Genomic DNA, 24,676 nt, shown 5'->3' with positions numbered 1-24,676 from the left:
ACTATAGTGTGTATATGTGTGCTCTATATGAAAAAGTGTGTATATGTGTGCTCTATATAATTCTTCCATATCTCAAAATGATTGAAAAGATTTTATTTAAACTTTCATATGAAATTCACCTATCGGTTGACTCCAAACATGAGAAGTCTGACCCCAGGGATAATTTTCTAGAAAGTTTACACCAAGTGAAAAATCAGGATGATAATGGAATTCTGGACATCCTGCAAAATAATAAATAATACTATTTTATATTAATAATAAATAATATTATTTTATAATAATAAAACAGAGGTACAGGGAGACCTAAAAGAGCAGGGTGAAATCTAGCCTCAAAGAAATCCATGGCGAAATAGAGCCAGGGTTTCATCCTTGGTCTGTAGTTCATCTGCAAGAAATAAGAGGGTTTTACTTCCTCTTACAGGAATTATGTGGGCTCCTGAACTACCAGGACACTCTTACAATTTTGTTTGTCTCCCCATCATGAATGACACTAGGGACCTTCTTGAACATCTAAGGCTCAGCTATCATTCTAATAATGCTTGAAATAAGCCCTAGCTGCTACTCCTCTCTCCTCACCCAGCTACATAGCATTTGTTACTGTTGCTCAGAGAGAGGAGGCTGAGATTATACAAATGCATGGGAAAAGACTGCATACATTAAGAAGTGTTTGAAAAATTCAAGGACAGCCCCTTGAACTGGCTAACACATTGAGTCCCTGACTCTGAGGGGCCTCACTGGTATAAACTAGGATTAAAATCTAGGCTCTGATGCCTCTCCTACTGCATAATATAGAGGGAAACTGATATAAATAAAGCTTAGTTGGGTGGTGATAAGACATAAGGCTAGTTAGAGCAGCACAGGAAACAGAGTCCACCCTTCTGTGAAGAGCGACAAGTTGTCAAGCATGGGTTACTGTAGACACTCTTCCAACTTGAATAGAAGGAGGAAAAGGGGAAGAAGATGCAGAGGTTAAGAATGCAGAGAAACCAGGAGGAAGGAGGAGAATACATCTGGAAAAAAAAAACCTGTTTGATGTGGAGGGTCGTTTATCCAAGGCTTCCATCGAACAAAGAAACTTTGCTGAGCAGGAAAAGAAAGAGGGAATAAGAATCCATGTGCAGCGCATTGCAAGGCTATGACTTCTGGAACATAGCAACCAGTGAAGCACAGCATCTTATTTATGGAGATTAGGGTTTCTCTCCAGGAGGAAAAAAAGGCTGAAGAAAGCTCACAGACTCATAAATATTAAGGTCAGAAAGGACTATTATGATCATCTAGTCTCACCTCCTGCACAATGCAGGCCACAGAATCTCACCCACCCACTCCTGCAATAAACCTCTCACCTATGCCTGAGCTATTGAAGTCCTCAAATCGTGGTTTAAAGACTTCAAGGTGCAGAGAATCCTCCAGCAAGTGACCCGTGCCCCATGCTACAGAGGAAGGCGAAAAACCTCCAGGGCCTCTTCCAATCTGCCCTGGAGGAAAATTCCTTCCCAACCCCAAACATGGCGATCAGCTGAACCCTGAGCATGTGGGCAAGATTCACCAGCCAGATACCCAGGAAAGAATTCTCTGTGGTAACTCAGATCCCACCCCATCTAACATCCCATCACAGGCCATTTGGCCTATTTACCATGAATAGTTAAAGATCAATTAATTGCCAAAACCATGTTATCCCATCATACCATCTCCTCCATAAAATTATCAAGTTTAATCTTGAAGCCAGATAGGTCTTTTGCTCCCACTGCTTCCCTTGGAAGGCTATTCCAGAACTTCACTCCTCTGATGTTTAGAAACCTTCATCTAATTTCAAGTCTAAACTTCCCGATGGCCAGTTTATATCCATTTGTTCTTGTGTCCACATTGGTACTGAGCTTAAATAATTCCTCTCCTTCTCTGGTATTTATCCCTCTGATATATTTATACAGAGCAATCATATCTCCCCTCAACCTTCTTTTGGTTAGGCTAAACATGCCAAGCTCCTTGAGTCTCCTTTCATAAGACAGGTTTTCCGTTCCTTGAATCATCCTAGTAGCCCTTCTCTGTACCTGTTCCAGTTTGAATTCATCCTTCTTAAACACGGGAGACCAGCACTGCACACAGTATTCCAGGTGAGGTCTCACCAGTGCCTTGTATAATGGTACTAACACCTCCTTATCTCTACTGGAAATACCTTGCCTGATGCATCCCAAGACCGCATTAGCTTTTTTCACAGCCATATCACATTGGCGGCTCATAGTCATCCTGTGGTCAACCAATATTCCAAGGTCCTTCTCCTCCTCCGTTACTTCTAATTGATGAGTCCCCAGCTTATAACTAAAATTCTTGTCATTAATCCCTAAATGCATAACCTTACACTTCTCAGTATTAAATTTGATCCTATTACTATTACTCCAGTTTAAAAGGTCATCCAGATCCTCCTGTATGATATCCCGGTCCTTCTCTAAATTGGCAATACCTCCCAGCTTTGTATCATCCACAAACTTTATTAGCACACTCCCACTTTTTGTGCCGAGGTCAGTAATAAAAAGATTAAATAAGATTGGTCCCAAAACCGATCCCTGAGGAACTCCACTGGTAACCTCCCTCCAGTCTGACAGTTCGCCTTTCAGTATGACCCGCTGTAGTCTCCCCTTTAACCAATTCCTTATCCACTTTTCCATTTTCATACTGATCCCCATCTTTTCCAATTATCTAATAATTCTCCATGTGGCACGTTATCAAATGCCTTACTGAAATCTAGGTAAATTAGATCCACTGCGTTTCCTTTGTCTAAAAAATCTGTTACTTTTTCAAAGAAGGAGATCAGGTTGATTTGGCACGAGCTACCTTTTGTAAAACCATGTTGTATTTTGTCCCATTTACCATTGACCTCAATGTCCTTAACTATTTTCTCCTTCAAAATTTTTTCCAAGACCTTGCATACTACAGATGTCAAACTAACAGGCCTGTAGTTACCCGGAGCACATTTTTTCCCTTTCTTAAAAATAAAGGAACTATGTTAGCAATTCTCCAGTCATACGGTACAACCCCTGAATTTACAGATTCATTAAAAATTCTTGCTAATGGGCTTACAATTTCATGTGCCAATTCCTTTAATATTCTTGGATGAAGATTATCTGGGCCCCGTGATTTAGTCCCATTAAGCTGTTTGAGTTTCGCTTCTACCTCAGATATGGTAATATCTACCTCCATAGCCTCATTCCCATTTGTCATGCTACCATTATCCCTAAGATCCTCATTAGTCTCATTAAAGACGGAGGCAAAGTATTTGTTTAGATATTGGGCCATGCCTAGATTATCCTTAACCTCCACTCCATCCTCAGTGTTTAGTGGTCACACTTCTTTCTTTGTTTTCTTCTTATTTATATGGCTATGGAACCTTTTACTGTTGGTTTTAATTCCCTTTGCAAGGTACAACTCTACATGACTTTTAGCCTTTCTCACTTTATCCCTACATGTTCTGACCTCAATAAGGTAGCTTTCCTTGATGGTCCATCCCATGTTCCACTCCCTGTATGGTTTCTGCTTTCTCTTAATCACCTCTTTGAGATGTTTGCTCATCTAGCTTGGTCTACAACTCCTGCCTATGAATTTTTCCCCTTTCTTGGGATGCAGGCTTCCAATATCTTCTGCAGCTTTGACTTGAAGTAATCCCAGCCCTCCTCTGCCTTTAGATCCATAAGTTCTTCAGTCCAATCCACTTCCCTAACTAATTTCCTTAATTTTTGAAAAGCAGCCCTTTTGAAATAAAAAACCCTAGTTGCACATTTATTTTTGTTTATCCTTCTGTTCAGTTTGAACTGAATTAGCTCATGATCACTTGAACCAAGGTTGCCCCCTACAACCATTTCTTCTATGAGGTCCTCACGACTCACCAAAACCAAATCTAAAATGGCATCCCCTCTTGTCAGTTCAGCAACTACTTGATGAAGGAATCCATCAGCTATCGCATCTAGGAAAATCTGAGCCCTGTTATTATTACTAGCACTCATCCTCCAGTCTATATCTGGGAAGTTAAAGTCTCCCATGATCACGCAGTTTCCATTAGCATTTACTTCATTAAAAACACTAAAGAGGGCTCTATCCATATCCAAATTAGATCCCGTCAGTCTATAGCACACCCCAAGCACTATCAGAGGGGAGGCTCTAGTAGTTTTCTTCCTCAGTGTGATTTTTGCCCAGACGGACTCTGTCTTATCCAGTCCATCACTTCTTATTTCTTTACATTCTACCTCATCATTGATATACAATGCTACTCCACCACCTTTACCTTTATTTCGGTCTTTCCTAAACAGCACATACCCTTCAATACCTGTAGTCCAGTCATGACTACTATTTCACCATGTTTCTGTTATACCTATAATATCTGGTTTCATTTCCTGCACCAGTAGCTCTAGTTCCTCCATTTTGTTACCTAGGCTCCTCGCATTGGTGTACAAACATCTTAATTTTTGCTGTTTGGCCTCGCTCACATTCTGTACCCTATTAGGCACGGTCATTCTACAGCCAGTATAACCTATTAGACTGGTATCCACACTGCTCTTACTCCTTATGTCCATTCTCCTACCCATGGCTGTATCCTTTCTTACTTTGTTTTCTTCCCTCTCAATGATAAAATCCGGCGTGGAGATTACCTGGACATGTCCCAACCATCTCCCCCAAATTCCTAGTTTAAAGCTCTTTTAATCAGCTGTGCCAGCCTCCATCCTAGAAGTCTATTTCCTTCCCTACTCAAATGAAGTCCATCCCGAGAGAACTGTCCTCTGTGCATGAATGCCTCCCAGTGGCCATACATCCCAAAGCCCTCCTTATAGCACCATTGCCTGAGCCATCTGTTGAGCATCATAATCTTGTCACCTTTGTTGCCCTTCTCTAGGAACAGGCAGAATCCCACTGAAGATCACCTGAACCTCGATTTCCTTAAGCGTCTTCCCCAGCCTGACATAGTCTCCCTTGATACGTTCCAGCGAGAATCTACCGGTATCAGTTGTTCTCACATGAAGGACGATCAGTGGATTCTTTCCTGATCCCTTTAGGATCCTTTTCAACCTCAGGTCCACATCCCGTGTCTTAGCACCTGGAAGACAGCACATCCTTCTATTCTCTGGATGAGCTCTGTTTACAGGCCTGTCTATTCTTCTCAGTAAGGAGTCCCCGAACACATAGACCTGCCTTTTCCTGGTGATGGTGCGATTCTCCGGTCTATCCCCTGTTCCCTCTGGCTACAAGTTCTTTCCATTCCTATTCTCCCTTGTAATCCTGTTCAACCCATCCTGTATCCTCCTGGGGCTCATATTTGGTGTTGTCTCCATTGACTCTTCCCCTTTTCCTATAGGACTAGCCACTCTTCTCTTCAAGAAACATCCATCTTTGAATATCACAAGCACACAGAAAAGAACTACTGTGTCCCCAGTGTTACCTTCTCAACAGGGTCAAATTCTATGCCAGTTATGAGTCCACCCGTTAGAGCTAGCATATCTGTCAGAAGTGCCATTGCAGGGGAACATGCTAGAGGCCTAAGAAAGAATTTAAAATGATTTGCCGGTACTGAGCTGCAGAGACAATGTGGACAGAGCCAATTTGGCAGCCTGCGGATGGATTCCTGACATTGTCATTGCAGGTGGGAGACAAACTATTCAGCATAAATGAAGGCGCAAGCCAGTCAGAACACATGACAGAAAAGTATTTTTCCAATGAACCTGTCATCTGCTCGAAGATACTTATAGTAGTGCTTTTAAGTCCAAAGGAGGAAGAGCCATGGAAAGGGGGCACTGAAGAGTTTTAGTGTTTGCATTTGTTTTGTTCTATGGCTTCTAATATTTTGTTTAGCTCATAGCACTGGAAAGGGAGTGAGAATTTATTCTACGCTTAGTCAACAGACCTGAGGGTTCTGGGATTTCAACCTTATCTGAACGGGTAATTAAAGCTGTACTCATATTTTGAATGTGCATGCCTTTAAAGAAAAAGCTAAAGGGATATTTTGGTAAACTGTAAGCAAAATGTCCATGGCCGAGAGTTAGACTGTTTCTGAAGGAGGAATATCTGTATTACTTCACTTCTGATATCATTTGTGTTCTGAAACATATGCTGGAAAATCTGCTCTGGGCTGTACATTCAGAGCAGGATTTGCTTCAGAGTATTTACTGGTGCAGTCCATCTGGAACGCCTTTCCTGGGGATATGATGGCACTCCTTATGGATATCTGGATTCATGAATTTCAAAGGAGCCTAAGGGTGCTAGTCAGACAAATAGTATTGAAATTCAGTAGGTGCCGGATGCCTCAAAGTCTGAATTCAAATACAGTTTGAACTTCCCTTTACCTTTTATCTGCTTCTTTATTTAAAATATACCTGCCGCATTTGACCCAGAGGTTCGTGAAACCCCCTTGGGTCAGTGGGAATTTGTGACACTTCCATCTGTAACTGCTGTCACCTGAATTTGGTCTTGTCTGCTGGACTTTGGTTGGTTTGTATCCAGGGATATTTTTCATCTCCTGTCCCAAACTGACTTTTGCCATACGCCAGAGGGATGCCTTTTGTTTTGGGCCTTGTCTCTGAGTTACCTGATGTGACCAGCGGATCTCAATTGTCAGCACATTGTGAATTTTAACATGCACACATCGATGATACATAGCTAGATTTTGCTTTAAAACCTTCTGTCCTGGAGGTGCTGTCTGACTGCCTGTCAGATATTTACAGCTGGATGAGCAGCACTTTTCAGCAGCTGAGTATAGCAAAAGATGGAGGAAATTTTCATTGGCTTCATGGAAGCAATTAGTTGCATAAGTTCTTGATGCTAGGGGAGATTTTATGCATAAGCTCTTGATGCCAGTTGATTTTTGGACCCAGAAATGAATCAAGTTTATTCTGTCACCCAGATGAAATTTAGTTCATTAGCACTTTCATCCACATGTAACTGCTGCTGCAGAGAAGGAACAATAGTGTAAGGCACACGCTGAGACTGGCCCCCTTTTAATTCGCTACTGGCTGAGTTTCCTGACTCAGAATAACATCATTATGGAAAAGTGGTTGCATTATGAAAAAATGCACAATCCAAAAACACACAAGGTTTGTCTGCCCAACCATCTACCCATCTAGCTAAGGTAGTTATAAGTATTCTGAGTTTTTGTATCAAAAACAAGCATGACATTTTCTTTCTTCACCTTGCCCCATAAAATAATAGTGGTTCTCACATATGTCAGGCCAGATTTGTTGGTATAAATCAGCATAGCTCTGCTGTCTTCAATTTACTCCTGCTGAAGGATCTTACACTTTGTTTAAATATTTTATTGTATATTATAGCACTACACTACAGCCAACCATTGGACATAAAAGAATAGCAACTAAACTGAATAATAAATATAATAAACATAATAAAAGATGAACAGATGTGTCGGATGGATTACATCAATGAGAGCAATTGTGTGCAACGTCCATGTACCAGAGAATCTACGTAACTAAAGTCTTTGCTTGAATCGTCTCAGGAAAGGAAAGAGTTCATTCAAATGTTCAGGCAGCATCACTTGAGAAAGAAGATGAGACCATAAGAGACTGTTCTTTGAAGATGATTTGAACTACAGATGCACCCAAAGTTTGACGAAAGAAATCCCTTGGATATTTTTCTCAGCAAAGATCTTCAGATGTGCAGAAGATTTATTAATTGATACTCAGCTGAGAAATAACTTTCGAGCATTTTCAAGAAAATTATTAAAAGAACATCAATTTCTGATTTGAGTTGCTGATTAATATCATTTTGACAAAACCTATATTTTTAAAAACCAGCAGAAAAGAATTTAAGAATAACTGTTTACCTGCTATTTTCTGTTTAGTCAGTACATTTTGCAACTTTGGAGATTGGATTCTGATGTCCATTACACCTGTATAAATCCACAGATGCTTGAGTTTTGCTAATTTATTATATAATATATTCAAAGACTGAGTTCCAGGTTAAAATCTGTGTTCTGAACATAACCGGACACTGGATCAAGGGCGTTCAGACTCTAAATCTGAATCCAGATCTAACTGTATCTGCATATTGTGTTGAACCAAAACCGGGGATCTAAACACAATCTCTTTAGGGGTAGGGGAAGTGGGTGAAATAGTGGACTTGAAAATTTTCATCTGAATACAAAAGTTGTGGCTCAGATCCATATCTGGTAGAGAAGCTATTCTACCTTCTTGGTCTTGGAAAAGTTTCACATATGTTATTAATAAAACAAACCATGTACCATTCATTTACATTGTATTATAGAGCCTGATTCAAAGCCATTGCATTACAGGGCCTATTACCCATCACAGTTGGTAATAAAGAAAAACCTATGAATATACGTGGGCCCTGATACTGCAATGAGCTCCACACAGATAGACTCCTGCATCTACTTGGAAGTCACTGCAGGTTTGGATCCTTAGCTGCTAATGTTTTATTCAAGATAAAAAGAACAGTAGAAATCATTTCCTTCTATAAGCAATAAAAAAAAAAAAGATGTCAGATACACCAGATTAGGGGAAGCAGCAGATTTAAATAATGGATTAATGTAAATACATATACTGTTTGGATACAAGTTATAGCAATGATTTATTAATAATCAGCTCCTCCCACTTCATCTCTCTTTCACCAATAGTTCAGGCAGTAAGTATTTTCTTACTACTTTTTCATTTGTGAGTAACACAGTCCCTCAGTGTGGAGGGCCTCTTACAAGGCTTAGGCACTGGAATGTCTTAACTAAACCCTCACAATGGAGCTGAAGCAGGACTTAAGTGGTGCATTGGCTTCATGCTGGCCCTTTGCACAGGAGTGAATTTCACCACATATTGAAGATAAAAGAGAGGAACCCTCTAAGAATGCTCATTAAACTTTTTGTTCCTCCCTCCCAGGTGTCGTCTCTGTCACCACAATGACCCATTCTTCCTGGGCAAGGAAGAATGCCACTCTCGTGTCAGTTGCCAGGGAGTGACTGCAGAGCAATGCAGGGTATTCCCATCCCCCCTACTCTGCTTCCACAACCAGGGTCTTCAATTACAAGGTAGCATACCTGGGATTGGGGGCAGGGTGTAACTAGTTGGCGGCTAAGTGGAACTCAGGTCTGCTGATTGGTGTTATTTCCACCAGACTGCTACTGGAAATGGGGCCTCCTAATGTCCTTCAGAGTCACAGCAGCTGGTCAGCTATCACTAGTGGATCTAATTACAAAGTTTAGCAGCAGTAGGGAGGGGAGGAAAGCAGAAAGTGAGGAAGCAAGGCAAAATGTGCTTGGGTTAAATGAAAAAAAAAGGAATATGTGAACCCATTGCAAACACTTCAGGTATTTTTGTTTCTAATTGGTTCCCATGAGAAAGTGTTTTGTCACTGGGGTTCGGCCCTTACAGTGACAGCAAATATCTGACCTTGTCAGAAGCACTGTGGCTGGCTTCAGTTCTTTCTGCACTGATTGTGGAGCTGGGCAGTTTCTGTGAATTCTCTCTATGAGACTAGGAATTTGGGAGTAGTTCCTACTAATTGGTACATTGTCCATGTGCCATCAGTTGAATTCCACAGGAGAAGCTTTTAAAATGTTTTGAAGAGAGAAAAAATAGACAGTGGTTTAGAGACTTGAACTGTGCTTATTTTCTAAATTAAATTTCCCTTTTCCTTTCCTTGATATGACAGCCCACAGAAACCTACCTAGCAAAACTTCCAGTCTTCTACTTAGACATATGCACACCTAAAAAGTACAAAAACTCTATTCTGTGTGAAGTGGAAAAAAAGGAGATATACCAGAGTACGCTGCCCGCTAATGATGGGCAGTGAGATGATACACAGTTACTATCAGGTTCCTGGTAGATAAGGGTTTAACCTCACCTGAGCTTTCTCTTCCACTTTACACAGGTGATCAGGAAAAGAGCTATTGACTGCATTTGTAGGAGGGACAGAGTAGGTAGGAAGTTTTTGTGGAGGAAGACTACTAGTTAAATGCAGCATCATATTATTGGGGTGGAACCTAAACTGGAGAATGAGTTTATTTTCTATTTCTTTGATTATGGAAGGATATTTTGCTTCCTTGTTATAAACATTATTCCTAGAGGAAAATACCTTGCTGAATGTTTCTATAATTTTTCTGTTGAGTTATTCCACCGGTTCCTGTGTTCTCCTGTTACAAAATTCATTTCAAACTCCTCAAGATTCAGGGGTACTTAGATTTGGTTTTTCTATGTGTTCCATTTCCGAGATAGACCCTATTTACAAACTTTGGATCTGGAGTCAGTTTCAGATACACCGTAAGCTTGGAGTATTTGGCTCAGGGATTTGGTTTAGGGGCTCTTTCTAAATTGCATATTCAAGCTTGCTTCTTGAGATGTTGCACAGTCAGGCTAACATTTATTCCGTTCATGAGCTATTAAGTGGCCAGAAATTATAGAAAGATTGGCTATTGAAATATGCTTGATGAGGAATAACATTTCAAAACTATTCAAAAATTTCAGCAACTGCACAACAGTTGCTTGCTTACTAAATGTTTCTCATGTAGACCACCTTATTTCTCTTCTCTGCAATCTGTGCTGGGTGCCAATTGATTTCAGGGTGAATGTTAAAGTCATGGTTTGACCTAAAAAATGTCCTAAATAGTTTAGACTCTGCCTCCTTCTATGGCATTCTCTATGCCATATTATAGGAGCTGTGATGGACTCCTGAATTTACTTAGTGTATTAGACTTTAACACTGATGCTTCCACACTATAAAAAAGTAGTTTTCAGCTCCCTGAGGGCACTCATTGTCCATGTATGGTAAAATAGCATTATGGTCTCAGAGTGCAGAAGCTGTCACAAAGAGGCATTGAGAGAACAGCTGTGGTGTCACATCCTGGTCTGCAGGAGCGGGATTCCTCCCCTGAATACAAGTAGACCTTTTGAGTTGGCACTGCATGTTGTTTTCTGTCTGAAAATGGGGCATCAGTCAAATGGAGATGTAATAGGTTGATTTAACCTTTCACAGCTCTCCAAGCAAAGTTTGCAGTAATGGTATCTCATCAAAGCTCTGACAGAACAATGTGCAGTGGTACATACAAACTGGAGGCTGGTGTATAATTCAAGCAGCCTCTAATAATCCAAGGGCCTGAAAATCTGTTATGCTATTGTAGAAATGTTATTAATGGGACTTGCCTCTCTTTCAGCTTTACTAACTACTGTGGAAAGTTTCTGGAATATAAATGGACAGACTCACTAACTATCTCAGTTACTTAGACTTACATTTGGAGAACCAGCTGATGCTGTAGGGAGTTGGGCTTGGTCAAAGGGAGGTTTGGTGTGTAAAACAGTGTTTGAGGTGGAAGATAGGGGAAAATATTCCAGAGAATACTCAGAAGTCGGGAGATCAGAACCTGACAAATATAGGCAGTCTGAACCTGGTGAAACTACTCTAGAGCTATTTGAGAAGTTCCAGTTGTTTGGAAGTATAAAGTAACCAGGTGCATTATTAGGTAACTGTAATAAGGTTGCATCATCCTCTGAATGATCAAGTAGAAGTCTCCATCAGACAGAGCATTCAGACTTCATGGAACCCTGTGCTGTATCTCTGGTATGTTGTCACTCCAGGGAGGTAAAATACATGATGGGGTGAGGGTGGCAGTCTTCTCAGCATATTAAACATTATACACTGAGGAGTTCTGACTGTGGACAACCCAAAGGAGCTGTGTTTGTGGATTATGGAACTTCAGGTGATGTGAAAAAGAAATATTGAACATATGGCATGTACTTATATTCAAAATGTAATTGAACATGTTTCCATTCCCTAGTTTAAGCATGCCTCATGGTTTATCTTGCTGAGAGAAGGAAAGGGTTTTGAACAATGCATTTGGTCATAGTATTCATTAGATTAGTCATAACAATAATTACAGTAGATGACTAATAGTTACTAATCAGCTATGGCACAAATTATCTAAGTATTCACTGAAATACATTTTAATATATTTGTAATACAATGTAAAAATTCAAAATAGGATTGACAATTCTTCTAGCTTGCATATTTTTAGAGCTATTCAAAGCTTCTTAGGGCATATGGAAATGACAAACATTCTTCAGAATACAAGAGTCTAATCAAGTATTTTAAGTTACTAAAATGTAGGATGATGATTTTTTTCTGAATACAACACATTTTAACAACACAATCCAAGAAGAAGAGGTTCTTGTCTTGAGAATAAACATTCTGTCACAAAAAGTGTTAGCAGCAGGTAATTCTGAAAAGATGAGGGGGCATATTATGGTTGCAATGACAACCAAATAATTAATCAGCAATAATTATTATTCTTTTTATATTTAAACTAGGGATTTGGGAAATCCTAGTTTGCTATGAATGCTATATAAAGTTTTGAATGTGATCATATAAACATTATTTGAAAGACTCGGACTAGAAGCACATCTGCCTGGCTGAACCTCATAAGTTTGAGCCTTTTATCTGTCTGTGTCCCTAATTCACCTCTCTTCCTGTCCACTTCCATTATTCTGTCCTCTTCTTATCCTCAGCTTGTGGATATATTTAGATTCCATTCCAGTTCTTTCTCCTGAAGTCAAATCTAGCAAATTGTCATCTGGCTTTCAGTGGAATCTTGTGAGGTTTAGTTAGAAGTTCAGAGAGTGACAGGATCTCAAAGTCAAGGAGAGCCAACTGCAATTCATCCAGATGTCAGGACTCCCAAAAACTAAAGTCCAGTTCTTTTAATGATACAGGACCAACTAGTTTAGGGCCAAAGGTACAAGATACTGAGCACATCAATGCTTGGCACCTTTCAAGTGGTGCTCAGCATATCTAGAGTTGGGCTGCAATTTTGTACTTCTTTGTAATTTGCTTTAAAAAAAATCACTCTGGAAAGTGACTGGATTCTGAAGAGCTCTATTTGGAGAACAGGTAGAATATTGCACAACATGGATAAGGGCAGACAAAGTATTATCCACACTGTGACCTCAATATAACTCAACTCTGAGCTGGACAAGCATTTCTATGGGTGAAAGAGGCAGACTTTCCAAGTCTTTAGGTCTTTCTGCTTAGACTGCCAGTAAGGGTCACAATTAGTGTTGAATGTGCACCAATTTCTCAGCTTAAAGCTTTATTCAAGGCTAATGTAAGTCATTGGAAAGACTCCCATTGACCTCAACGGACTTGGGACAAGGCCCTTATTTTCAATAAGCCACCAAATGGTGACAACCTTCAGTTGCTACCAACTGAGACCTATCTACAGATACAAATGGGATAGGGTGGGCATTCCATTGGCTGTCCCCTGGATCAGGCAGTCTGGAAAACAATAATTCTGTTTTATGAAGCACTTAGAAGTTTCAGAATTTGTTTTTTTTTCTGCATCAGAATGAAACAGAGTCCCTTTGAAATTTTTATGAAAAAAGCTGAGAGACAGAGAGAGAGAGAGAGAGCTTAGAATAGCTGATACCGCAGTGATTAGAATACTTTGTCACAGTTTTTGGCCCAAAATTCCATCCTGGACCTGATAAACTTTTCCCAATTAAAGTTTTGTCAAAATCAATGTTTCCATGAAAAGTTTAATTTTCACTGAACTGGTATTTTCTGATAAAATTGTCGAAAAATTTCTGAGCTCTACCCCTGCACCATGCCAAGTTTATAATTTCAGTTCTTATTTTGTGCAGTATGATGATTGGCATCATAACTCAGTTTAATTACAGCTAATTTGCTTATGTAGTTCAACTACTAAAGATGGTTAAGTCCCAGGCAGACTGCAAAGAGCTACAAAAGAATCTCTCAGAACTGGGTGACTGGGAAACAAAATTGCAGATGAAATTCAATGTTGATAAATGCAAAGTAGTACACATTGGAAAACATAAACCCAAATAAAATGATGGGGTCTAAATTGGCTGTTACCACTCAAGAAAGAGATCTTTGAGTCAATATGGATAGTTCTCCGAAAACATCCACTCAATGTGCAGCAGCAGTCAAAAAAGAGAACAGGATGTTAGGAATCATTAAGAAAAGGATAGAGAATAACAGGATACTGGGCTAGATGGACCTTTGGCCTGACCCAGTATGGCCATTCTTATGTTCTTAACTTTTTTTGAAAGACTTACACTTTTTCCCCATGAAGGACTTTGAAAGTAGAGCTTGTGGCCCTGCCAGTCTGGAAGTTCACATCTGTACGGGAAAAATAAATAAATCTGAAAATCTGTGCTGGGGAAATTATTTTCAGAGAGACTTCAGTAAGTAATGGTCTTTATACGTCATACATGCAGTCATTTTTACAGAGAAACATGGAACAATTTTTTTACGACTAAAGACTGTTTGCTTCAAATACAAAATTTTAGATTTACTTTAAAAATTGATGCTTCTTTCTGCCTTGATGTAAGAAACACCATTGCAATTAGAGAGATACTATCATAGGGGATCCTGCTAAAAAGAACAGACCTGTCTAATTTTTGCAACCATGAATTTGCTTTAAGAGAGAACCAGATTTCTGTCATCCTTAGGGTATTTTCTTTTCCCAGTATTTGCATAGATTTAATCTGATGAAGGCAGATCAATCAATTTTTCCTTGCCTTTGTAGTCATGTTACTTTGGTTGACGGGGCAGCCTTGCTAGTGATATTACTTATGTTGCTAGCTGAATTTCATTGTAGGAAGTTCCCCAAGCACTTCTAAAAAGGTGAAGAACTTTACTGATTCCTATCATTTATTTACTTTTTATTTCCAGTATTGAAAGTTATTTCTAATGGCTTTAAAATGCAAATAGGCCAAGCTACACTGGAAAAAAGATGTGACCTCATATAATGAGGCTCCTAGAATGATTATTTATTTAATGTTTGCATTAAAGTAGTGCCAAGAAGCTCTAATCAAGAGGAGGACCCCATAGACCTAGTCACTGTACAAACACATAGACACAATGCCAGCCTCTCAAAGAGCATACATTCTAACGAGACAAATGGGGGAGGGGAAATGGACGGACAGAGAAGGGACATGGTACGTGGCAGGTCAATTGCCAAACTTGGAATAGAACCCACATTCCCAATTCCCAGTCCAGTGCCTATCATAGAGTCATGGAGTTTAAAGCCAGAGGGGACCACTAGATCATCTACTCTGCTCTCCTGTATATCACAGGCCACCAACACCACCCAGCACCATTGGACCATACTGCCTATCCCATGGACTTCATCTCTGTCCATGTTATCAATTACCCACCCTTTTTATTCATTTTTATTAGCATCTCTCACACACAGAGTAACTTTTAAAAGTTCAGTGTGAATACTTTAGATATTTTAAAACTAAAAGCCCAGGGGACAAGACCCAGCTCCGCCGTTAGTAGACACAAGTTCATTGACACTAGGAGTGAAATCTTGACCCATTTGAAGTCAATGGCAACATTCTTATGACTTCAACAGGGACTGTATTTCACCCCAGGGCTGAATATGTCCTGGAATACATTGTGAAAAACAGACCACTAGACATCCTCCACCACATGAGCTATAACACCAGGGCAAAGCAAACCCACCTGGTTAAAATGACACTCTGCACAATTTGATTACTGGATTCACAGAGCACTTCCTCTCAGACTGGGGTAGCTATCGATATCATTGACATATTTTAGCCATTTGAATCACTCAGAATTACAGCTAGGATTTTCAAAGGTACATGCAGGAGTTAGGCACCCCACTCTTTTCAATGTTTTACATGATCCAACTGATTCAGAAGCTCCTAGAAAACAAACCCTCATCCCTCTATGATGCAAGAATATTAGCCATAGATCTCTGCTAAAGAATGACTGCTGGCAACTTTCAATAAACTCCACATACAGCATCTATTTTTATTTATTAATATTTTAAAACCTCCTAAATCCATAATCTATTTGGAATACAGCAACCAGCAAGCCATACAATTCTCCCATTATTTGTATCATTCAGCATTACTCATGTATCTTTATTTTAGTCTGGAATGCCCAGATGGTCTCTATGTATCTCAATAACATTGGTTAACATTTGTATCTTTTTTACATGGAAGACATATAAATATATCCCACATGGTATCCCAGCCATCTGGAAAAATACTGAACTAAGTGTATTTTAAATTCTTATAATTGTCAGGTTTTGCGTTTAGAAAACTGTATCAATGTTCTCCTCTTAGTGCTGCATATGGTGTTTTATGGGATGAGGACTGTATGCTAAGCAAAAATACACTTAACTTATTAAATTCATTTCACCATAATCACATTATAAGTTTCCCCAGTCATTTCCCATCCCCCGTTCATAGTTTTTGCTGTTTGTAAGTTGGAAGTGGGTGGGAAATACCCATCTCACATTGAATTCAGTACTGGTTAGAACTAGTGCCAGATATATTTCAAGGTAGAACTTGTTTCTCATGAAGATTGACTTTCTGCATCCAAATAAATTTATTCTCCTTATTCCATTATTTCTTCAGTAACACTCTGGAGTCTTGTCACTGTGCAGTTCTTTAACTCCTATTCAGGAGTCCCTCTGGTGTTGCATCCTGTAAGAGTGCTCAAGTTGTCTGTTTCTAAAAACACACAAAATAATATTTGCTGCATTTAATTTGGAGTTTCTTTTTGCTTTACAGCTTTTGGGATGATCCCCTAAAGCCTTTTCCAAAGGGAGGCAGATGATTCTAGAGGTTATTAAAAACAGCAATATCCTCTCTCTGTGACACATTCTGCATGTTAGTAATAAAATGTAGAGCTCTTTATCTCCAGGTCATTGTTTTAAATCTGGTCCAGGTCAGTATTGACTGAAATCATTATCACCTGTCTTCTGCTGGACAGCCTATGTAAAATACTGAATGGGTGATGTTGGTGTAGTTCCTAGAAGACAGTCTCTACATTATGAATGTCACCATCACAATTGCACCAATTAACTCATATTGCCAGTCTGAATATGGAAGAGAAGAATTGGATTGGCATAGAAACTGAACTGCTCCTCCACAATTAGTGCTTTCGTTCCTTCAGGTAAGGGCTGAATCACACTGACCATCTTGGAACTGAGGTCTGAACTTTTCATTTCTGATAACCTCATTTTATCTGCAAGCATATGTTCACTTTAAATTAAAACTAAATGCTTTCTGACCCAGATCTGAGCTTTCCTACCCTTGAACTCAGAGAAGCACATTGATTCACCTGGAATTCCAATTGACATAGATGCACACAATATAGATTTGTTGGTTCAGTAACATTTTTTGATCTCATTCAATTAAGGGGAAGAAAGACCCAGTGATCTTTTGGAGCTGCATCATGTAGAAACTCTTGTTTTCCTCTGGCTGGTGACCACTAGCATATAATAGTGTCTGAATGTAGCTGGGTCAATGCAATTTCAGGATTTGCTTCAGTTTGATTACTGTTCTGTTGTGAAAGCCGCATATAGCCTTGGGCATACCTTCTGTGAAACAGTTAGAAAAATCCTGCAGAACGCATACCTTTCTGGAGAATATGCTGCCAGGTGCAAAGGGCCCCAGTGATGGTGCTCTATAATAGTCTAACTGTTCTCATGTTTTTTCTTCAGGAGATATTTTGCTGGACAGGTCCCTATTGACAAAGGACATAACAGAAATGGTGACAATGAAATGTCCCTTCAAATCAGCTGCAGAAACCAGAAATGATTGCCCAAGGCTGTTTCTCTTTTATCATTTTGTCATCTTCATTACATTTCAATTTCATGTTTGACAGCAGCTCTGTCCACAGTTTTAGGGCAGCACAGATTCAGAAACTGATGTAAACAGTGGTCATATGATGTAAACATATGATCATATGCCCCTATGAAGGTTGGCCCTAGTGACTACTAATATCCTTCTTTTTAGTGACGTGTAATGAGATTATATGGTTAGTTCAAGTGGATGGGGGCTTGTGTGTCTGATACTGGAGATCCCCAGTTCAATCCCTGTAGATGACTATTGTACCCAACTTGTCACATACCGGGAAATAAATAAATCTCCAATAAAAGAATTTTTTAAAGTGTGGTTTTGTGTAAAACAATGTGGCTTCTCTGGCAATAATTGACAGTTTAGGCAGCAGTCAAAATTAGGCTCCAAAAAGAACCTCCCCCAAACCTTTGAGTTTCTCATTTCATTTCTGACTTCTCCATTTTAGAACACATACAAAAATAAATCACAAACAAGAAACCATTATCCTCTGTCTTCTTTTGGGTAGTCTGCATGAAACAACAAATAGGTGCTCTTAATATAATTCTTAGGGGTCACTTGTCTGTGTTACAAAAGCCACCATCATCATTCGTACAAAAAAAAAGGAGAACTTAAAATACTTTCAGGCCCTTTCCCTCTTTCTTCTTTCTCTAAATCCCCTTCATATTTTTTGAGAATGATACATTTAGGGGACATTTCTCTCTTTAAACTGCACAGTGAATGTGGATCTCAAATAAACATTCTGGACCTATTCTTCATGTACAGTCCCCACTGATACCATCAACATGAAGATTTTTTTGTTGAACTTCAAGTTCCATGCCACCCTTCTTGTGGGAAAACACACACTCTCACTTCCCAAATCTCAAGGCACTTTTTGGGAAAATATACTCTGGTCTGGGTTTCAATCCAAGAATCCCCTTCTAATTCTTAGACCTATTTTTTTCAATGCCTGATGTGCACAATGCCTGATGTACACGTGCAACTCAGGGATTTGCATGTGCACAGGATGTGTGCTTGCCAAGCTTCTCTACACACATCAGAGATGTTTTGCAAGCATAATTTGTGCATTCACAGAAGGCCATGTGCACTTTTGCATGCACACTTTTAAATCTTTGATCCTTATGCTCTGTCCTTTACACATAGCCATAGATTTGCTCGAAATACACACACAATATTATTCTGCTCAAAATGAGATCATCAGGGAATGATCATCTCATTCTGAAGACTACCTAAAAACAGCACTATTAGCTTGCTTGCATGCCAGAGTTTTAATATTCTGCTGGCTCTGTGGCACAGTTTACAAGATTATTTTATTAATCTTTTTTAGAATCACTCCTTACCTCAGGTTTAATGAGCTTATTCAAGTTCATGATGACAAATCACCCTCCATGTGCAAGCAGTAAGTAAAGTGAAACTTGCTTGACTTTTAGAGGGTTGCTCTGAAAGAGAACTTCTGGTGTTTTTAGTATTGAATCTCCACCATTGTTACCCAGTTCCTTCATTTCCACTTGCTCTTCTTTGATATTTCACTCAAACAGTTATGATTGAGGTTTAAGGCTTTTCCTGAAGATAATTGACCATCTGAGAAGACTTGATAGCCCAAGGAATAGACAGGGGCAATCAGCTCCTCCCATCCCATCATAAGTCCCGAGGAAATTGCCACTGCTGTATTATAAGATGGAAAAAATACACATATTTTATTATTTATGGATGATGCAGTTTCCAAATACTATGTGCCAGGCATTTTAGAGGAATGAATGCCCTATCCATTAGCAAGTCAAATTTATTGAATAAGCTCTTCACATGTTATTCAATATTTGTAGCAAGAGTAGCTGATTTTCAATTGTTTGTGTCTTTAAAGTTTCATTTTTCCTGTGCTTCACAACATCTACTTCAATTAAACTGTTCCACCATCCTATTTGCCCCCGCACCACCACCACTCTAAGTATTTTTCACATAAAAACATGCACAGAAAAGTCTGTTTGTTCTTTTTTCAGAGAGCATTACATTTTCGAGTATAAAACAACAAATGATGATTTAACTGAATCTGCCTTTTTCCAATGAGACACCTACACTTGTTTTTCTCTTATCTGTCAGTGTCTCATGCGATTCTAAAGAATCAAAAGTGCTTTTATGAAATGTTTGAAGGTAAAATGAAATTGTATAGGAGCATAAAAATTGAAGCTTTCTAGTACATTTAAGAAAGGGAGAAGCTAGCTGTGTCTCTGAAAAACAGCTCAAATGTGCACTATTGTATTATGTAGGAAAATATGCCTCTATTTTCTTAAGGGTCATCCATAGAAAATATTAAATACATTTCAGTTATTCATCAGGTACATCGATGCCTGTCTGAGTTTCTTTCCTTACCATGCAGCACTGAGCCAAGGTTAGGACATTATGTAGGCTTGTAGTGGGGCAGTCACCCCGCTCCATCCCTAAAAGGGTTAAAAGCCAGCTCTTGGAGAGGGCTGGGGTGGAGAGCCAATAGGAAAAGGCTGGGAGGCAGCCAATCAGGGGCAGGTTGGGCCCTATAAAAGAGCTGCTGGTCCAGCAGGCAAATGGTTTCTCTCTAGCTTTGGAGAGAGATGGAGCTAGCTGCCTGAGGAGTAAGGGTACCGGAAGCTGAGAAGTGCTGGGGAAGGGAAAAGGGAGCTGGGGAGCTCCAGCCTGGCAACTCCCCAGGCTGAGGCCTTTGTTTAAGGGTTAAGGAGGTACTGGGGCTGCAGAGGTGTAGCCTGGGGATAGATAGAGGCAGATGGTCCAACCCCCTTTCCAGCATAATATTTTAATTATGACCATCACAGACTGCAGTTTGCCCCAGGGAAAGGGGGCTAGATGATGACTGGTAGTAGCCACTGAGGCAAGGTGGGCTTAGAGGGTTGGAGTCTCCCCTGGGAGGGGAGACCCAAAGTGTGGGGGTACTGTGGTGGGCAGAACCCCTAGGTAAGGGGCACTGAGGTCTGGGAGGGACATGGGGGCCTGAGGCAGGAGAGACACCAGCCAGCAGGAGGTGCTGTGGCAGTGGGTGCTTGATCTGCTACAAGGCTATTTTCAGTGATGCAGTGTCTGCTACCTTGAGATACCAGCACCTATTATGGACAATGCTTTAAAATTAGTTGTGAATGCTCTTTTTGTCTCTCTTCAGCTTCAAATTTAGCTAATTCTAGTTGATGTTAGATATTGTGTTTCGCCATCCTAGCTCCTGCTTACCCGAGTTCTAAAAAGAAAAGAAAAACCAGCTTGTGAATTTCCTTGCTGCTGTAACTTAACCCCTCTGCCCTGAGGCAGAGAAAAAAAAACTTCAGCTGCTCTCAGCTAAAAAACCTGCTTCCAAGCAGCCAAAAGGGAAAAAAAAGTCCTTTTAAAATCCTACTGTGCTTTTGGTTCAAAATGATCTCTGGTTCAAAATAATCCTACTGCTCTGCCACCATGTTAGGGTTCCCTCCCCACTCTGAACTCTATGGTACAGATGTGGGGACCTGCATGAAAGACCCTCTAAGCTTATTTCTGCCAGCTTAGGGTAAAACTTTCCCAAGGCACAAACTCTTTGCCCTTGGAGGGTACGCTGTCACCACCAAGTGATTTAACAAAGAATCAGGGAAAGGACCACTTGGAGTTCCTATTCCCCCAAAATATCCCCCCAAGCCCTTACACCCCCTTTCCTGGGGAGGCTTGAGAATAATATCCTAACCAATTGATTACAAAGTGATCAGAGACCCAAACCCCTGCGTCTTAGGACCATAGAGAAATCAGTCAGGCTCTTAAAAGAAACAGAACTTTATTAGAAAGAAAAAAGGTAAAAGAAGCACCTCTGTAAAATTAGAAGGGAAGTGAATTAGAAGGGCAATCAGATTTAAAACACAGAGGATTTCCCTCTGGACAAAAACTTTAAAGTTAAGAAAGAAAACCAGGAATACACCTTCCTCTCAGCACAGAGAAAATCACAAGCCAAAACAAAAGTAAACTAACACATTTCCTTGCTAGTACTTACTAATTCTAATGGACTTGGATTTCTTGCTTTCTTGACCTATCTCCGGCAAGCATACAGAACAGACAGACAAAAGCCTTTCCTCCCTATATTTGAAAGTATCTTGCCCCCTTATTGGTCCTTTTGGTCAGGTGCCAGCCAGGTTACCTGAGGTTCTTAGCCCTTTACAGGTAAAAGGATATTGTGCCTCTGGCCAGGAGGGATTTTATAGTACTGTATACAGGAAGGTTGTTACCCTTCCCTTTATATTTATGACCACATACATAGAGTAATTTCCATTAACTTTAATGAGTTCTGTATATAAATCCCAGTGCACTGATGTAAGAAGAGACTCCTAATGGAGGGTGGGGTTTGTTTTTTTTTAAATACAATATATTGTACATGGAGTAAACTTTTGGATCTGCTTTCAACAGGAATGCAAGCTTCATTTGGAGCTGCCCACTGAAATTACTGTGACTGTGCATTATGGCAGTTTTCAAGCAAGGTGGTGGGGCAACATATTCAGTGTCACTTGAGATGACAAAGGAAAGTGAATGGGGAGCAAGGTGCCTAACTGCCATTTCAGTCTTTAAAAATTTCCCCTAAGTACCTAAATTGAAACCTCTTATATTGGTACTTAGGCATCTAAATAGATGGCCTCATTTTCAGGAATCCTGAGAATTGAGGTCAATGGGAGCACCTGAAGGCTCAGTACTTTTGAAAATAAAGACATACTTAGGTGCTGAAATATTATAACTGGTGCATAAATATTGTGATTGAAAATGCAGCTTCCACAAAACTGAAGTTTTCCAAACAGAAAAGTTTCCCAATCTTTCTCTTTAGAAAATCTAAATGAAATATTTTGTTTTGGGTCAATTTGACATTCACCTGTGTCTGCCTGAGCTGTTGCAGTGCCTCAGACACACTGGAGTTTGCGTAATTCGTGCCTCCATTCTCTTCTTTAGGCAGCATTCCTTGAGTGGACTACATCTCCTGCTGCATCAGTTTCCACTCAGATTGAACCACCACAGTGCATCTTGGGAGTCCCATAACCATGATGCATCATGGAAGATGCAGGCCAGCCAAGGAATCCAGCCCATGGCATGAAGCACTTGAACCATAACTCCCATGAGGCGCTACAGTGACTCAGGCAGATGAAATTCAATATCTTTTTGCCTCTTAATCCCTTCTGGCAGGCAAGACGGGGACCAACAGTACCTTCCCTGAACTCTTCAGATAATTATGAAGTGAGGATGTGGCCACACAAAAGTAGAGTTAAGGAGGGACAGGGGCTTTCTGTCTCGGGGAGAGGAAGCCAGGTATGTACCAGATTCCCCATGCCCAGTGTTATAGCCACTGGGTTTGGGAGGAGCTGGAATATAGCCAGACCAGCCACCAGAAATCTGTGCCCTCCCACTCTCTTCCTCCTGCAGCTACCAATGCCATTGTGGCTTATTGCTGCAGAGGACCTTCCCCTGGTCTTACATCATGGAAATCTAACACAAGCTGCATATTTCTGGCTAGCTGCTCTGCCTCAGCCCAGGCCACTCAAGGGTGAAGGAATTTTTCCTTTTTAAGAATTAGACTAGTATTGGTAACTAACTAACCGTGAGGCACGCAATTTAACAAAGGGAGGATCAGGGTTACAGTGGAAAAAAACGTATGTTTATCCCTGGGCTCTTTTCCCTGGATCTCTGCTTAGAGGTCTGGTCACAGCACAAGAATAAGATCTAGGAGGGGCTGAGGATCAAATCTGGTTTAAGTCACAACCCACTGTCTGACCACGGGCAAGTCTCTGGATAGCCCTTTGTCAACTCAGCTGGAAAATTAGGTAAAAGCAGAGCGGTGCTGGAAAACCTATGTTGTATCTGAACTACAGTTTAGGTAAATGCATTTTTAAAAAGAAAATCCACTTTATTATATCAGGAAGGATCTCTGTTTCAAAATAGCAAGTTATGATCACATTGCACAGACTGCCATGGAAATTAGTGGGGTTTTGCATACTTTCAGAACCGCACAAATCCCCCATAATGTGGAACGTTGGATTGTACCTAAGAACAAATGTTACCATGTAGGGAGGCAACATGCAGCGGTAGGTACAGCTGGATGCAATTCCCTCTTCTATCACTGAATTGCAGGGGGGGGGGGAAATCACTTAATCTCACACTGCCTCAGTTTCTCCCTCTGTAAAATGGAGATTATAATACTTACCCACCCTTGCGCAGTGCTCATGAGAGATAAAACGTTATTAGTTCGTAAATTAATGTGCTTAAATAATCTATCCATTACAGAACTAGCAAGAGACATTTCACACTAAGGATGAATAGTGAAATTCTCGTTGTCTGTGTAAATGCCATGTGTCACACCCCTGGGAGAGCTCCCATTAGCTGGATACTCGTCAGGATGCTGTCTTTGGGTCCCACCACATTAGACTGACATGCTCTTAACCTGCCCTTGATCTGAATAGGCTGCAGCAGTGTCTCTTTCCTTGGCACCTTTCCTGGCACAGGCTAGCTGTCTGTTACCTGAAATTAGACCTTACAGCCCACCTGCCCCAGCACCAGTGCTGATTGCCCAGTAGCTTAAACACATCCTTGTGGATGCTCTGGGTTTACAGTTTGCTTCTGCAGAGACAAGTTATGGTGGAAACAACAGACCCACAGGCTTTGCAGAGGGTTCCAAAAACCAATTATTCTTTATTTTGGTTAGCATTACAAATATATAGTGCTAGACAAAACAATAAGCCATCTATATGCAATTCTCTGCCTCAGTTTTCTCACCATGCTTGTGTTCTTTGGGCTTAGGTCAGAGTCTATTAAGGAGACTAAAATCCTGCATTTGGCTTCTCCCCTGAATCATGCGGAGTATCTCTCTTCTCTGCAGCCAGTTTCCTTCTACCTAGGCTAGTTCTGCATTTAAGAAGGATCCCTCTGTTCCTCTCTCTTTTGCTCAAGCTTTCTTTGTCTCTGCAAGTCCCTCTGTGTTTCCTCTGAGTCTCTCAGCCTCAGTGGTTTTTAAGACTCAGCATTAACACCTGACCTCTTTGTTTTCCTGTTTGGGGATTTTCCACTCTCCAAACCAGCCC

Source organism: Chelonia mydas, chromosome 7 (genome assembly GCF_015237465.2).
Source record: "Chelonia mydas isolate rCheMyd1 chromosome 7, rCheMyd1.pri.v2, whole genome shotgun sequence".
Taxonomy (NCBI): domain Eukaryota; kingdom Metazoa; phylum Chordata; order Testudines; family Cheloniidae; genus Chelonia; species Chelonia mydas.
The sequence above is the reverse complement of the archived record's forward strand: the minus strand, read 5'-3'. Positions refer to the sequence as shown.